We start from the raw sequence: 17110 nt of genomic DNA on the forward strand, positions 1-17110 counted from the left end.
CACAGGAAAAAATGTTTCTGTCCATGGCTATACAAGAAAAGTCCAGTCAAAGGCCACTCCATCACCTCCTCCTACCTAGGATTCTTCTCAACTTCTCTCAGACATCTTTCACTTGCACAAACTTGCATCACACTAGCCCATTTCCTCCTATTTCATCTTTATCTTCTCATTCAGCCCTAAAAGGATCAGCATTTTGTGAGGTTTCCTTCATCCAAGAATATTGGAATATGATCCCAATATTACCAGGTAGATTGTGCCTGAGCTTGTCTGACCCTTGCTGCTGGCCAAAGGCAGCAACTGTGGTATTTCACCCCAGAGACACCTTTGGCTGGCTGGAGGTTGCAGCTGGGACCTGAAACAAGTCCAGGCTTGTAGAAACTCAGTTTTGTCACAGACATCTTTTGTGGAAAACCCTTTCTTTAGGATTTTTCCTCCTTCTGGGAAGCTGAGGCCCCAGAAGAAGAATGTAAACAATGGTTATCTGCTGCTGTGGAATGCAACAGGTGCACCTGTGATTGGCCCATGTTCCATGTTTACAATTAAGGGCCAATCAAAGACCAAGCTTTCTCTGGGACAGATCAGAGAGATCCTTTTGTTTATTCATTCCTTCTTCTATTCTTAGCTTAGCAGCTTCTGAACTTTTGTCTCTATTCCTTTTAGTAGAGTCTTAATGTATTATATATCATAAATTAATAAATCCAGCCTTCTGATCATGAGATCAAGATTCTCATCTGTCTCTTCACCCCTGAGGAACCCTTGCAAGCCCTGTAACACAGTTTACCTCAGGTGGAAGGCTTCAGGCGATGGTGAAGAGGAAAAGAGAGCGGATTCTGTCGGAGTGTTTATATCCAGAGTTTATTCTATGGTGACAGACATCTGAATCTTTAGGTAACAGCTCCAACAGAATCGTGAGCACATGGCCTGAGTGACTTTTTAAGCTCAGGGACAGGGGGAGGGAAGGGACAGGTGAGTCACCAACCAGGTGGGAAGGGCAGGGTCTCAGGGGACAAGGGACACATAGATCGGCCAATGACCCCCAGGCCTGAATTGCATCCTTTGAACCTGACCAACCACACGATGGCCTTGCTGGAATGTTAAAACTGATTGACAGAACTCACTCAGCAAGGGGGTGAGGGGGAAGGGAGAGGGGTATTGCCACACCTGGGAAGGGACTGGGAAGTTTAAAGCAGGAAATTGCAACACACTGCAACGCAAGAAAAGGATTAAAATCTCAGGCTCTGCCTGTCCAGAGCTCCCATGCTGCCCTGCCGTGCACCTTGTCACCGCACGCCCTGCTTCTCCTTCTCGGCCATGCTGCCTGCACAAGATATCAAATTTTGAGGTGGCACAATCACAGGCACAGGCTCTCTCTCTCTCTCTGGGGGGGCTGCCCGATGCCTCTCAGTGCTCCTCCACCCTTCCATCCTCAGGGCCCTTCACCTCCCCTCTCTGTCCAAGGCCCGGCTCCCCTCACGCGGCCGCATGGCTTCCCCTGCCGCACCCAGCCCGCAGCCGGGCAGGGCAGCTCTGAACCTTTCACCCGCCGGAACCAAGAGAGCTTCTCCTGGGCGTTCTCTGCTTTAACTCCCTGTGTGCTCAGAGGCGTATCCATGTCCTCAGGGGCCACACCAGGTGCCAATATTCAAATCTGAGCACCTATTGGTTTGACCACAGCATCCCAAAAAACTCACTTCCTTTTCAAACCAGGACACTCCACCCTTCTCCTCTGAGAACACACAATTCCAAGATTATTATCAAAATTACATGAAACACATTTCTACTTATATCGCTAGATTTTCACTATCAATCCACCTTAAACTAATACATGCTTTGCTCTTATTCCTCTTTGATCCCATCTCACAGTTGTATCTTATCACTTGCCCAAAATTTGATTCCTGGTCATGGGAACCAAAAATGTCATGGTTGGATGCTGGCACAATGCCAGTTTCCCCATGAAAATATATGCTCCCTGGTGCCTGCTGTGAGATGTGATCACCTCGCATCATGTTCAGCAAGTAAGCTGGGGAGGAGGTTTTTCCAAGGTATCCATGGGGATCATTGCCTGGGACCGGTTGGACATAAGTCTGTTGATGGTCAGTGATTGCTTGTGCACCAGTGGTGTTGGCACCATCCAGGGTGGTGGCACAGTCCCATTCAGTGGTGGCTGCAGCCCTCCTGCAGTGCCAGCTGTGGTTCTGTTGGAGCAGGGATCCTGCACAAGGGGGGAGTTTTCCTCTGAAGGTCCAGGGATGCTGTAGATGACCCTGGTTGTGGTTTTCCAAATGTCAGATTCTATCCAGGTGGGAATGCTTGGCTCCTCCCCCTGGGAGGAGCATCTCCCAATGGGATGATGGAATCATTTTATCAGCCATGCAGTGAGACTCAATGGCCCATTAACAGAAGATATCTCCTGGAGGCAGGGTGGGTCTGGAAGAGGTAAAGAAAACTGCCCCACCTGGTTTTAACAGGTGGCCCAATTAACAGAAGATAACTGCCCCACCTCTGACAGATGGCAATAAAATACACACCCCCAGCCACATCTTGCATTTGCAACTTAAGACACAGCAGAATGAGACACAAAAAGTGTGACTGCATCTGCCGGAAGTGCTTGGTCTTAGCTTTCAGCAAATACCAGAGCAAATGCCAGAGCTGGGAGCAGAATCCTGCTTTATCAGTTTGTCCCATCAAAAACACTTAATACTAGTCTCTGTCACATCTGTGTCAGCAAAAAGTGTGGTTACTGCCATGCTGTGTCAATTCAGCCTAAGTCAGTGGTCAAAAGATGAATGTCTCAGTTGCTTAGCTGACCATCTCATCCACACACAAAGCTGTCCTTACCCTTCCCACCTCTGTGGTGTTAGTACAGTGGAAGCTTTAATCATCCCTTTGAATTATTTGAATGCATTGAAAGGGCAGCCTGACATTCCACTTCAGTACAAGAATAAATTAATTGAATCCCAGAATTGACAGCAATTTCCCACTTTATCAATCAGGTATCCAGCCAGAATAACCATCACTGCATTTCCAGGAGAAAACCAGAACAGAAATGTACGTCTCACTGCCTGGAAGCAACTATCAAAACACCCACTCCCAAAGCTAGAGCAAAGTGACTCACATCCAAGCATAGATTGCCCATGGCAGGTTTTGCTGAGCTGGAGTCATTCACAAGCCTTCCACACAGTCCACTGTGCAATTACACCTGATGCTGTTATGGTAAGTTCCATTGAGGTCAGGTTCTGCACAAATCACAAAGCATTTGTGAGGTGCAGATACAGACAAAACTCATGTATGTCTTTAAAAGTGAAGTTCTTCCCTGCTAGATTTCTGTTTCGTCTGCTCATTTCCCACTTCCATGGCCAATCAGCCATTAGGGGGCTTGTGTCTTCTCCCTGAAAGCCAGCCCTTGTCAAATGGGAAGTGACTGGCCAATGGCACAGCGCAGCTTCCCTTTCCCTTCTTGTGGCAGTGGCAGCAGTAGCTCAGCACTTTTATGCACATTTCAGTCCAGAAGCAAAGCCAGGAAACTCCACCATCGGCTTTATCTGATCCCTTAGTTTCTTGGCTATAGTTCACCTTGATCTGACTCCTTGTTACATAGTATAAAGTTTTAAGCAACATGTAAATATGAAACTTAGTGTTAGTCTGCATTAATTCATAGTTCTAAAGCATTTGCTGAAGAGTAGGAAACTGGTAGACTTGGCATGATTTAATAGCGTTAACTACTGTTGTTGTTTGATGCTGGCCAAATGCCAGGCACCCACCAAAGTCGCTCACTCACCCTCCCCTGCCCCAGCTGGGCAGAGGAGAGAAAAATGTAATGAAGGCTTCATGAGTTAAGGACTGGGAAAAAAACACTCCAAAAGCAAAACAGGCTCAGCTTAGAGGTACAAATTGAATTTATTACTAACAAAATCAGAATGAGAAGTAAATTAAGCCCTTAAAAACACCTTTTCCCCCAACCCCTCCCTCCTTCCCGCCAACAGTGCAACGAGACAGGGCCTGGAGGGTTTGGTCAGTTCATCACCCCAGGTTTTCTTCCACTGCTCAGGGAGAGGGGTCCTTTCCCTGCAATGCTGTGGGGTCCCTCCCACATGAGTCAGTTCTCCATGAACTTCTGCAGTGTGGTTCCAGTCTCTGTGGTTCCAAGCAGCAGCTCCCTGCAATCTGCTGCAACATGAGCCCCTCCCACACACACACAGTGTCCCCAAACTGCTGCAGCGTGGGTCACTCTTCCACGGGGTGCACTCCTCCCAGGATAGGCTGCTCCAGCCTGGAAGCAAGGGCCCCCTCTCTCCACCAGGTCTGCAAGGGGCTCACAGCCTCCACCAGTACCCACCTGCTCTGGCCTGGGCACCTCCCACACAGGCTGCAGGTGGATCTGCAATCCCCATGGACCCCCACAGGCCGTGGGTGGATCTCTGCATCCCCATGGACCCCCACAGGCTGTGGGTGGATCTGCATCCCCCTGGATCCCCACAGGCTGTGGGTGGATCTCTGCATCCCCCTGGATCCCCACAGGCTGTGGGTGGATCTCTGCATCCCCATGGACCCCCACAGGCCATGGGTGGATCTCTGCATCCCCATGGACCCCCACAGGCTGTGGGTGGATCTGCATCCCCCTGGATCCCCACAGGCTGTGGGTGGATCTCTGCATCCCCCTGGACCCCCACAGGCTGTGGGTGGATCTCTGCATCCCCATGGACCCCCACAGGCTGTGGGTGGATCTCTGCATCCCCCTGGATCCCCACAGGCCGTGGGTGGATCTCTGCATCCCCACGGACCCCCACAGGCTGCAGGGTGACAATCTGCTTCACCACGGCCTGCAGAGGAATCTCAGCTCCAGCACCTGGAGCACCTCCTTTCCCCTCCTTCTCAACTGACCTTGGTGTTCCCCTCACATGTTCTCACCTCCTCCTCTTCTCTGGCTAGAAAACTGTGCCCCACTTTGTTTTGATTTTTTTTTTCTAAATATTTGTTATCACAAAGCCATTATCATCATCTCGCATTGGCCCAGCCTTGGCCAGCAGCATGTCCATCTTCAGAGCCATCAGGGATTGGCTCTGCCAGGCTTGGTGGAAACTTCCAGCAGAAGCCACCTCTGTGCCCCCCCCCCCCCAAAAAAAAAAACTACCAAAAAAAACATTCTGTTCAAAACCAACACAGCTACTGAAAAGCAACATCTCCTCAACACCATATGATCAGGAAAACCCCCGCTATGATCTTCCAGCTACTGAAAATCCATCTGCATTAAAAGATGAGCTCTGGGTCTTCATACCAGCAGGCACAAGCTAAACATCTCAAATAAGCACAAGAGAAATATGATTTTAATTAGGTGTTTTTTTATATGGCCATTGTATTCATAACCCTTCAGATCTGCTGGAGCAGAAATATCTGAGGATGCAAGGAAGCAGCTCTCTAGAATGAAGTATTTCACTGCAAGTATTCATCTCATCTGCTCCAACTACTGTGGTACCACTGGTGTGTGACAGGGAGAGGCTAAACTCACTAGAGTAAAAATATGTCGAAAGTGTCAACAGATAAAAATTCTGTTTGCACAGTACAAGTAACAGAAAAATATGGCTTAGTTTTACTACCCCATAAACTTACCTAGGTTACAAAATGTGACATAATACTCACCTATTTTTCAGGGGTCAAGCTCATGTTTGCCATAACAAACTGCACCTAATTTAGCCTGGAGTTCACTGTCTGAATATTAAGGATTGACTGCATTCAAATTAAAAAGAAAAAACAACCAACTTGCAAGCTGTAGTTATTTTGCCCTGGCTACTGAGACACACAGAGAATAGGATGGTGACTCTCCATCTACAGACGCTGACCTGCCAGAAGACAGCACATGTGAGGCAAATCCTCTCAGGAGACATGGAACTAAATGCAGACATGACAGGAAAATGAGTCAAATAAGAATTTGTCAGGCGTTCAGAAACTAAGCTTTGGCACTCTGGCATCTCTGCAGAAATCCCAACAATCTGCAAGAATGTGGGTTTGAACCTTGAACAATAGCATTTTCCATCATCTGAGGCTGTAACTAGTTTTTACAAGATAGAGTCATCCTCCAATCCCCCTGCACATCTCTGTCTCTGGGTCAGCAAACATGAAGTGATGCCTTGCAGTACCAGGAGGTTTGTATCTGGAGACTGAGGAAAGCTTTTCTTGTGCCCTACCTCCAGTGCCTCTTCTTGACCACTGTCTCCCAGCCCAGGGCAGGTAATTATGGTCAATGCTATGGGTCTCCTACATGCAGTGGTGCAAAGTCCTGATTGGCATTTTTTAGTGTGGAGATGGGGAGCTGACAACCATTGAGCAAGGGCAGGTATTACATTCCCAGTTATCCTGGCAGCAGAGAAAGCTCAAACCCCTCCCAGCTTGCTGCGGCTCATGCATCTCCACAGTGGATATGCCTGTAACAACCACTCACCCCCAGCATCTGGGAGGTAAAACCCTGGAACGTGACTCTGGTAGCGACACCACAGGAAAAGGTTTGGAAACTCCACTGCCAATGCCTCTGTTTCGCTGGTTCAGCCCTTTACACATGGCCTGGACAGAGGCCAAACACGTACCCCCAAAACCAACCCTTGGCATTCATGCCCTGGAACTGCTGCTGTAGGACACTGGGGATGTCAAAGCAGGAGCCGAAGGTGAGAAGGTGGTTGAAGAGCAGTATGGCAAACCTGTAAGAGGCTGAGGTAGAGGGGATCCTCCTCACCCTCCCATCACGTCCCTCCTGTGGGTCCCGCCAAGCCCCAGTTGGGCCCTGGGTGCAGGGGGCCCAGCTCGACCTGCAGCCTCCCACCACTTTATTTAAGACACAGAGAAGAGCTCTCTGAAGGAATAGCACGAATGAATTGATAGAAACCAGCCAAGTGTTAATTAGAGGTTCTTCATTATCACAGGAGCATGCCAATGACAAGGGAAAACAATGCATTCCACACTCCAAGCCCATTTATGATTGAAAGGGCAAGTATATTTCTCTTTCCATTTGAAGAGGATTTCCTAGCCAAATGAGGCATAAAGAGTCATCAATAAGGCAAACCCTCAATGACATCTTTGCAGACCAGTGCATTACCTGGTCTTAAACAGACCTTGGGAAATACATGAGCAAGATTATGACATGGCAGTCTGTCCCTCATGGCTGGCAGCAGGTTTGCGAACTCAGGAGTTTCTTCCCACTCGTGTCAGTGGATCAAAGATTCACACACAGAAGGAAATGTGATGTTAAACAAAAGTTTTTCAATAATATCTACTGAAAATAGTTCAAGAATAATTTTAGGAGCAACTGACTTGTGAAGAGTCAATCTACAAGGAATCCTAAAAGTCTATTTTTATAAATGCTGTTGCTTTAGACATCAGTTCTGCAGTCGTGTAGTTTTTATTTTGCCCTACCCTATGATTTCCCCCTTCCTTGATCTGCAGGTGTGGAGGATGCAGAAACAGCGTTCTTGTCTTATGTGAGGAGGATGCTTCATGCTGCCAACCCATGTCCTTACCCAGCTGTGCTGGGCAGACAGAGCCCCTGACATGCAGTCACCTGCTCATGCATCCCAGTGGGATGGAGATGAGAACTGGAAGCGTGTCTTAAGTTGCAAATACAAGATGTGGCTGGGGGTGTGTATTTTATTGCCATCTGTCAGAGGTGGGGCAGTTATCTTCTGTTAATTGGGCCACCTGTTAAAACCAGGTGGGGCAGTTTTCTTTACCTCTTCCAGACCCACCCTGCCTCCAGGAGATATCTTCTGTTAATGGGCCATTGAGTCTCACTGCATGGCTGATAAAATGATTCCATCATCCCATTGGGAGATGCTCCTCCCAGGGGGAGGAGCCAAGCATTCCCACCTGGATAGAATCTGACATTTGGAAAACCACAACCAGGGTCATCTACAGCATCCCTGGACCTTCAGAGGAAAACTCCCCCCTTGTGCAGGATCCCTGCTCCAACAGAACCACAGCTGGCACTGCAGGAGGGCTGCAGCCACCACTGAATGGGACTGTGCCACCACCCTGGATGGTGCCAACACCACAGGGTGCCAGGTCCTGTTCTGACTCTTGTCAGTGTTGCTCTGTATTACTGCATTTTTATTTTTATTTTCCCTAATACAGAACTGTTATTCCTACTCCCATATCCTTGCCTGAGAGCCCCTTAATTTCAAAATTATAATAATTCAGAGGGAGGTGGTTGACATTTTCCATTTCAAGAGAGGCTCCTGCCTTCCTTAGCAGACACCTGTCTTTTCAAACCAAGACATGCTGTTAAAGAGGGAGTCGGGGATGATTTTTTTGGATAGATTTCTCAGACGAAAATAAAGAGCAAACGGGACAATATTTTATCTGAGAACCGTTCATTGGTAAAGGAGTGTTCCTACTGAAGGGGATAGAAACGCGAGCAGAGAGGGAAAAAGAGAGACTGAGAGAGAAACAGAAGACAGGGACAGTGTTACCGTAGGAACCTCAGCGCTCTGTCAGCATCCCCATGGCAAATGGCGCTGCGTGTCGCAAACCACAGCGAGCTGCGTGGCTCTAGCGGCGGCTTGGCACAGCTTTCAAAGCGGCAGCGTGCCTCCGGCATCGGCTGCAAGCACAGCGAGCCTCGCCTGGCTCCTGTGAGAGGCCGGGCGCAAACCGGCTCCTGCTGGTCGCTGCGGGTCGGTGTTGCGGTGGATGTGGCCGCAGCTGGTGAAGGCAGCGGCAGCGCCCAGGAAACACAGCGGGGGCGGCGGAGTGAGAGGTCAGCGTGGGGATGAGCTGGTGCGCGGATATGGTGAAGCAAGGCAAAGCAGGTGTGGACAGGGAAGCAGGACCACCAGGATGAAAAACTGAGGGGGGAAGGGCCAAACCAACAGTACAGGCGAGCCCCCACTTCCTCCGAGAAACCCACAGAATAATGGCTCTCGTTGTGTCGCAGTTAACTGCTTTTATTCGCTAAAGCTCCTCCCCATAGCCCGATTTCCTGGGCATTCTTCCCAGGCATCCGGGCATTCCTCCCACCGGCGAGGGCCGGGGAGGGGGATGTCGCTCCCAGGCCGGTCGTGGAAGCCTCACCTGCCCCGACTGGCCGGGCAAAGCCTGCCCGGCGGCAGGGCTGCCAGCACACCTACAGCCTTCACAGGAATCTTCCATGTGTGCAACATTTGTTGAGGCATAAATAAAATCCACATTAGTCCCTCTCACTCGGTATCACAGAGGTAAATGTCTTAGGTGAGAGAGGCACAGAGGAGATCATGTTCTCTAGGTCATAGCCTGCAATGGAGCTCAGGGCAGAGTCAGAGCCTACAGAGTTCAGAGTTCTCTTAAGAGTCCCCTGCCTAAGTTCCCACCACTGAAAATATCATTATTTTGATGATTGCCAACTCATTTAATAAAGAGACCAGTCTTTACAAAATTGAAAGTGGAGAGTAAACTGGTACGGTTTATTGGTGTGTTTTGAGGTTCGTTAGCTTTTTGACACAGAATGCCTTTGTCCTGACTTATGCATTTCTGTTGAGGTTTGTGCATTTTTTCTGTTTCTTCCTAGATTTTACTTTCTTCCTAGATGTTACTTTCTCTTTTCTCACTGTGCTGGGATGCCTCATGTTTGCTTTAGGCTTGCACTTCAAGGGCTTGCCATACCTCCTCCCAATGATGTTCATGGCTCTTTGGTTCGGAAATGGGTCACTTAGTAGTAAGGAATTCACATATACATATTTTGATATTTACATTTTGTAATATATGTTATAAAAGAATTCATGCTTAAGGGGAGAATGTATATATAATAAAAATTGTAAAATACTCTGATGAGCCTCTGACCACGAGCAGCCTGGAGACAGATAACTACATTGGAATTACGAAACTCCTGGAGGCAGCAGGAGAACAATCCTTTGTCTACTAATGAAAGAACTGGCCAGCATGGAGATGGACTTTCTCTGGAGCCATCAGGGAACACCCAAGGGTGAGCATTGCTTGGTAGATATCATCAATCAAGATAACCAAAGTCGCCAAGGAACATACCTCTGAATACACGACTTTCCCTGACATGATCAGCGCCTGCCACTACTCAGGAAACAGCGATTGTCTGGCCCTGCACAGTGCAAGAAACCTTCATACATAAGCGGGGTTACAAAAGAAATCAGGGCACCTCTGCCTCAGGCATAAAAAACTGTATAAAACAGCCACGCTGGAAACAGCATTCATGAACAGAGGGATATCCGATGGGATAGAGGTCGGATCCAGGTACACCCAGCGCCGATCCCGGGCTCAGCGCTCTCTCTTTGGCTGTGGTTTTTGAGGCTCAACGCTCTCTCTTTGGCTGTGGTTTTTGAGGACCATATTTTGGTTGCGAAGATAAAAATCTTTCACATTTATTAATTTGGATTTCTGGCTGATCATTTATAATACATCTTATGAAAGGGTCATGATACATTTTTGCCTTCTAGACCCTTGTCCTACCAGTTGGCTTCACTTCCTCTTCCCCAGTGACTTTTGTTGTTGGCAGACCACTGCTCCTTGATTTAATGAGTGCTGAAATGTTTAATTCTTCCCATCTAACAAGTTTGTCCTTCTCTCAAGGGTGGGCACTGACATGTGATTTCTCTGCCTTTGAAATTATTTTTGCTTGCCTTTATAGGATGGATAAGTTCACCTCCCATGCCCCTGCATGATTTAGTACAAACGGACTGTGAGGCGAGCACATAACTTCTCTGGCACATGCCTCCTCTTGGAATGTGTAGACCAGCTTCCAGCGTGAGCTCTCCAGCTTGAGAGAGCTCTTGCTTCTGTGCCATGCTGTTGGTCAAGCCTGTCTGTTCAAGAGAGGATTTTTCTCTTAGGTAAGTTGCACAGAATTGTTACCACAACTTTCTGGTTCAAGGGGAAGGAGCTGGCACTGGCATTTGGATTGAATCTCTCTCCAGTCTTGGGAGTGTCTTCAATTTCTTCACCCAGAATTTTGAGACAAAATCTGGAATGCAGTGGACACTCCTTTAGTGTTCTCTAGACCCAGGCCAGCTTGCTTTGTCCAATGATTAAAAGAACCTGAAAGAGGTAGTGAGGTAAACCGGAAGTGGCACATGATTTTCCAGTTTTTCCTGTTGCTTTCTATGTGCAATGAGTGGTGTTTTCTGCACTGATGCCAGAAAACCCGCTCTAACTCTCTAGTGTCAGCCTGACAGTTTTATTCTCTTGACATATTTTAACATCTGCAGTCACAGATAGTCAGTACTTAATATAGGAGTACTCCCATGGAATAGAAACTTCAGAGTGAAAGAGACAGGAATGAAATGTGTTTGTTCTTCTGTACTGTGCCCAGCAGAACCTGCTGATTCTGCAGCAGTGTCTGTACTGGTCCCAGCAAAAGATGTCTTGCACATGGCTGATTGAAACCACATGTTTAAATTACTGTGAGAAGACCCTGAATTGCATATTTCTTAGTGTGAATCTGTTCTAGGGCTTGTATCTTTAAAAGATTGAGCTTCTCTCCTTCTTTTGGTGCAGTGAGATGAGATCTGTCTCAAGTGGAAGGGTTAAACAGCACATGAGTAGTCTACTGGAATGGTGATGTTAGGGAGACTTGCTTCAGTGATTAGAGAAGTGCGATAATTGAAAAGTGTTATTTACAAAACAAGGCAGTATAAGCCACCATCCACAGAAAAGAGATGAATCTCTTGCAGAAGTTGAAACTGATTAGTGTCCTCTGATTCCAGCTCTCTGAGAAGGCTGTGGTGGGCACAGGATGTCACATCTTGTTTGACATTTAGTTTTGTGCTCAGGCAGCATTTGCAAGCACAGCACAGTACTTCTGTCAATACTTCTGTGTCAATATTTCTGTCAGTGAAGGGGTCAATACATCAGATAAAGTGTGCATTCATCTCAGAAGCTGTTTCAGAAAACAAAATGTGTAAAGAACTCCTTCTGAGAAGAACATCTGCAGCAGATGACCATTGTAAAACTTGCTTTGGTGTAGGCAGCATAACCAGACTCACTACTCTGGAGCTGCCTGTGCTCACAGACCAGACTGCTGGGGCAACTGCAGCAGGTCAAAGCAATGAAGAGGTACAGCCTGGCTTCCTGTACAGCCATGATATGCCTCCCCTGCTCTGGGGACCAGAGAAGTTTCCCAATGCTTTTATCTTGGCTTTATTGCATAGTTCTGCTGCAGGTCAGGAGCATTCTAGCCATAGGCCAGCTGAGCTCTGTCTGAGAGACTGGTGGCTTTAGCCCCACTGGCCTCAGACAGTCCTGCAGCCATGGGAGCTCAGTGGCCAGAGCTCAGGGATTGCGACAGGGTGGTACAAGGTGAAGGGTCCTACTCTGTTTTAAGAGAATCCAGGCTTAGCAGTTATGGAGAATTCCGCATTTTACATGCAGTGGGTTTTGTCATTCAGTGTTCTCCACTCTCAGGAATTTCCAACACCTCTTGTTTTTCCCAGGGAGCCTCCTCTGTGTGCTGGGGCTTGTTTCAGCCCTCACAGTCAGCGTACTTGATAAAGTGGGTAGCTGGGCTCGGATGGTGTTATCCAGCAAGAATCCAAAAAAGTGGTAGGTGGTGTTTTTTCCATCTCTATCCTGGAAATCCCAGGTACAGGAGCACTGCCACCGGAGTGTAGGGAAGGCTGCAGCAACAGGAGCCAGTCCTAACCAGGAGAGGGCATTCGTACCCCTCGGTTCAACCCTGCAGAGCAGTGCTGAGATCGCATCTGTGAGCCACCAGCCCAGAGTTCCCTGCCTAGAGCCTTCCAGAGCTCAGGGAGTGCTCAGAATGGCAGCAGCTTTCTGACCCAGTTACTTTCTGACTGTAGGTGGCTCAGAGGAGCGTTCTGCTGGCCTCCCTCTGAACTGCTTTCTGGCTCACAGGATCCAGGATAGCAAATAGCTAATCTGGGCAGTACTGGTCACTTGCCAGCCCTTATCTTCAATTCCTCCTTGCATTCTGTCTAGGAACAAGCATTACAAGCAACTTCGGTCTGCAATTTTTATGCACTTTGATCTATTAGATGGCTTCCCTCTCATGACAGTACTCTCAACTGGTTTCTGTAGTTGTGTTGTGACTCCTGTTCATACTGTACCTTTCCGCTGTGTTTCTCTTAAGGGTGTGCAGTGGACTCTTAACAGATCCTGCTCAAAACAGTCTCTTGCTGCCAGAACCTTCATAAAAATAAGAAAGCTTTTTTGTTTTCTTTACTGGATAGTTTTACAGAAGGAATGTTTTAGAGTCAGTACACCTCAAATTTCACTTAGAGGTATATGAGCTGCCTTTTATTTCCCTTTAACCTGTTGTTAATCTCTTGTGCCCTTCAACGGCCTGCAGAAAGTAGCAAGGGTGTGAAGCTGGGCTATTTTCTTGGGGAGTGAGGGCACGTCTTGTCTTTGCAGCAGATTCAGGACATACAGCACCTTCCCCTTCCCTACCAGCTCCTGGCCCTCACCATCGTGTTCTTCTAAAACTGCATCTTCCCCTTTGTGGCAGACACCAGGTACTGTTCCATGGCTGTGGCCCACTGACTGACATGAGCCAACAGAGCTTTGCAAGCCTCAATTTTGGAGTGACTAGGAAATATAGGGGTAATAGGCTTGTTCTTTCCACTCGTGAAATGTGGAGAAACATGCCTTTGACACCTAAAGGTTTGAGGGTTCTTTGACCTTTCTTTCCCTTCATAGATGAGAGAAGCTTCTGAAAGACTGCAAAAATACCTTAAAGGAAAATGATTCACCCACTATTTAAAGCTTCAAACACTGCCAAAGGAGGATCAGAAGGATTTGGGAGAAGGGAAGGAAATACTCAATTTAAAAATCAGCCCATAGACATTTCACCTTTGTGATAGACAAGCAAAGTGGGTTCTCTTGAGCTGGGTGGGGTGTCAACATCACAGGCCTGGGGCAGCTCTGCCCTGCAGCTGCTGCACTCTGCTATGTCTGGAATATAACTGGGCTTGCTCAGCCTGGGTTTGTACAAGAGGAAGCCTCTGTATCTGGTGAAAGCTTCAGACTTCCTTTTTAATGCCTGCCTTTGCTTAAAAGAAAGCAGCAACCTGGATACCTAAATTAAGACTCCTGCTTCTGTCCTGGGGCTCTACCGCAGACTTGTTTTGCTGCTTTGTTGCCCTTTGTGGATGATGTAGCAGCTTCTGTCACATTGTGAGGATGAACTTGTGTATTAGGTAAAGCCTGAAGTAAAAAAAATATAATTATTTTGGTAGTATTTCATTAGTGATTTGAAAAAGGCCACTGTGAAATCAGGAGGGAAGAAATGTCATCAGCATGACAACTGATGGGAAGCAGCCATATAGATAGCCAAATCAAATCAAAATAGATACAAGATGTTTAAATAAACCTCTGTGAATGACTGTAAATTCTATAAAGAATTTGAGGAAGTTTAATGAAATTTCTGCATGTCCCTAACAAAACTGAAAGGCTTCTTTTGACAGTTTTTTGTTGTTGTTGATTTTTTTTTTCTGTAACCAGGTCTTCCTAAAGGAATTTCCTGTGCAATTCCTAGTATTTCTTGAATGCAGATGTTCAATATTTTTTCTTGCTGCTAGATTATTTTTAAACCATGGTCCTGCCCCTCAGCATTCACCCCCTTGAACTGATAAGGCTTTTAGCCTCTTAAAAGAGGATGTCAAAACTTCATGTATCATGGACAAGCAATGGCACACTGCTGCTGTGAGCTGTGCTGAAATAGGAAACACGTGCTCCACTTTCACCTGCAGTTTCACTCTGCACTTGCAGAAGTGTCTTGAAAGTGTCTGAAAATACCAGCTCCTCTGTGGTGTGTATTAATTAAAAAGAAAGTAAACCATCAAAGGCTTGGCACTACAAACCAGAGAGAATCAAGCTTGTTTACAAGTCCTCTCATTCAAACCCTTCCTGCCCATATGCTTGTGCTCAAACTTACTTTCTATCAGAAAATAACCAGATCAAGACTACTAATTATTTTATTTTATTGGCTTCATTTTATTTTTAGCAAGTTTATCCAGGATAAATATTCTGGTTAAAATCAGCAGGCAGCTGCTTATATTTTTGGGGCAGTATATGAAAGCTCCCTCATTCTATCTCCAGCAGTTGCCATATTAATTGTGAGTACCCAAAACATGAAGCACTCACTGATAACTTGTTCCTGATTTTTTGAAATGTCCACTACAGCCCCCTCAAACAGAATTTCACCTGTTGGGGCTAGACAAAGAGTCCTTTACATCCTTGCAAACTGCAAGACGCACCTTAACCTGACTTAAATTACAAGAAGTAACATTTGGAAATTTTTACCTCTGTCCTGTAATTGTGCTATGGTAGCATCAACCCATGGTATTGGGCTGTATGTTTTGGGAAGTCTGAGATGGAAACAGAAAGGACTGGGATAAGCTTTGCAAGTAGATCGGAAAGGACAATTTGCATGCAATCAGGCCCTGTTTTGTCATAGCTTCCATTCCTAATTTCCATAATTATCATGGTATAATGTTTTCCCTTCCCCTTTGTTAAAACCTGGGGTTTCGCTTGAGTACCGGACACCTAGTAACGCTTCAGTCTCAGTTCAGAGGTGTGCAAGAGGTAGAACAGCTGCTCTGCTACACTGCCAACAGCCAGGACATGCCATGTCACTGCCATCCCTGCCAGCCCACTCTGCACAGCCCCGTGTGCCACTGGGACCTATGGGAAACAGGGTCCCCTGGAAGAGGCTCTCTGTTCATTCCCTTCACCAGGACTATGTTGGACTGAGAGGTGTCCTTGCTGTTGTCCGTGCCATGCTGACTCTGCCAGTCTTTGCTCTCCTGGCATTCACATCTGTGCCCCTACTGGTCTCTACCATCTGGCTGGGGATCACTTACTCCTTTGCTACTGGGAGTTCCCAACTGTAGCTGGGTCAACACTCCTACACCTGGATGGCATATTACTGCTGCCCTGGTTTCCTGCTGAGCAGGTTTCACAGCCACAGTTTGAAGTTACTGACTCTGCAAGCCTTACTAAGTCATCTTTGCTTAGTAAATAAATCACCCTAAAGAATCAACACGAAGCAGAAGGCAGAGCACAGAGCAAACAGAGTTTGAACATCTCCATGGATGGAGATTCTGCAGCGTCTCTGGGCCACCTGTCCCAGTGTCTGACCCCTTGCAGGAAAAATGTATGTCCTTGTGTTCAGATGGAATTCTGTGTGGTTTCCCTTGTGCCCATTGCCTCCTGTCCAGAGCAGAGTCTGGCCCCCTCATCCTTTCTTCCTCCCAGCAGGTACTTGAGCACACTGGTCAGATCTCCCAGAATCTTCTTGAGCAGCCCCAGTTCCCTCAGCCCCTCCTCCTGTGACAGATGCTTCAGTCAGTCCCTTTATCACCTTTGTGGCCCATCACTGCACTCCCTAAATCACATCTGTCTTGTACTAGGGAGGCCAAAGCTGCACCCAGTGCTCCTTGTAAGGCCTCATCAGTATTTTAACACAGCTGGCAAGTCAGACTCCTGCTAGATGGTGGCTTCAAAATATCCTTAGGCCTCCAGTTGCTGCACTACTCTTCAGTGCTGAAATCCTGCACTTGCATTTTTTCAGAGGAAAAATCTCATGATGAATTTCCAGCTGTAACTATGAAAAACCACATGCAGCAGGGCTGTAAAGGAACATTGGGGACTTGCAAACAGAAGAAAATATGTCTTTAGAACTGATTTGTATGTTAATACCTTGGCTTAAAAGCAGTGACTTCAGCCTGGTCTGCTGAAGCCATCAAATTTCTTAGTTTATGCCATGTGATGCAGCAGCTAAATGCAAAGGGGGTTGGTGCTGTGACAACTGCCGGGATAACCGCTCAAAGTCCTGTACTTACTCCTTCACGGGAGAAGTTCCCTCAAAAGCCAGCCACTCCTGTCTGACATCCCACATCTACCTCCAAATTACTAGAAAAGAAACTCCAGTCTTCTGTTTTGAAGAAGAGTTGACATACTTTCCTTAAAGTCTGCCAATGGTTAACAAGATTCTCATTGGTGTGGCACCAAAACCTCAGTGCCTGCTCTGCTGGGTGTCACTGGGAAGCATTCCTGTCCCTCTCCTGTGTTCACTGCCTATATAGAGAACTTCTGTTGGCTAGAGAGGGTTTTATAGAAACCATCGAGCAAAGGTCCTTGCACTTGCTTACAAAAGCCCTGT

At 47.1% G+C, this 17110-nt stretch overlaps 1 pseudogene; it reads left to right on the forward strand.

Moving 5' to 3' along the window:
- The first annotated feature begins 8492 nt into the window (after positions 1-8492).
- LOC131565409 (major facilitator superfamily domain-containing protein 1-like) lies at positions 8493-15839 on the forward strand (annotated as a pseudogene).
- The last annotated feature ends 1271 nt before the right edge of the window (positions 15840-17110 follow it).

Source organism: Ammospiza caudacuta, chromosome 17, assembly GCF_027887145.1.
Source record: "Ammospiza caudacuta isolate bAmmCau1 chromosome 17, bAmmCau1.pri, whole genome shotgun sequence".
Classification (NCBI taxonomy): domain Eukaryota; kingdom Metazoa; phylum Chordata; class Aves; order Passeriformes; family Passerellidae; genus Ammospiza; species Ammospiza caudacuta.